The sequence below is a fragment of the Calidris pugnax genome, unplaced genomic scaffold (genome assembly GCF_001431845.1).
Source record: "Calidris pugnax isolate Ruff unplaced genomic scaffold, ASM143184v1 scaffold119, whole genome shotgun sequence".
NCBI lineage: Eukaryota > Metazoa > Chordata > Aves > Charadriiformes > Scolopacidae > Calidris > Calidris pugnax.
The window spans coordinates 320,660-321,027 of record NW_015090854.1 but is presented as its reverse complement, the minus strand read 5'-3'; positions in this window follow the sequence as shown (position 1 = coordinate 321,027).

The window sequence follows — 368 nt, the reverse complement described above, 5'->3', positions numbered from 1 at the left end:
AGAAACAATGAAATCAAAATGGCAAAAATCAGGCTTTACGCAGCATGTAATTTAATATTTTTTTCTTTTACAATTATTATTTTGTCACCAGTTCTGGCTGAATGGTTTTCAGCACAGAGAGGACCTAAGATTCTCTTAAAACGAGCGGGGTGTATTCTGAAGTAGGCAGATAGGAAATGGGGGGGGGGGGGGGGGGGGGGGGGGGGTGGAAAGAGGGGGTGCCGTATTGAAAGAGCAAGTGAAGCGGAAATTTAAAGCCCCTCTGCTAATAATAACAGTATAAATAACCCAAGACGTCTTGTAAACAGTGCGGTCATAACCCCGAAACATTAAACAGCGCGGTGGGATCTGGCGCATCAAGCTGCCGG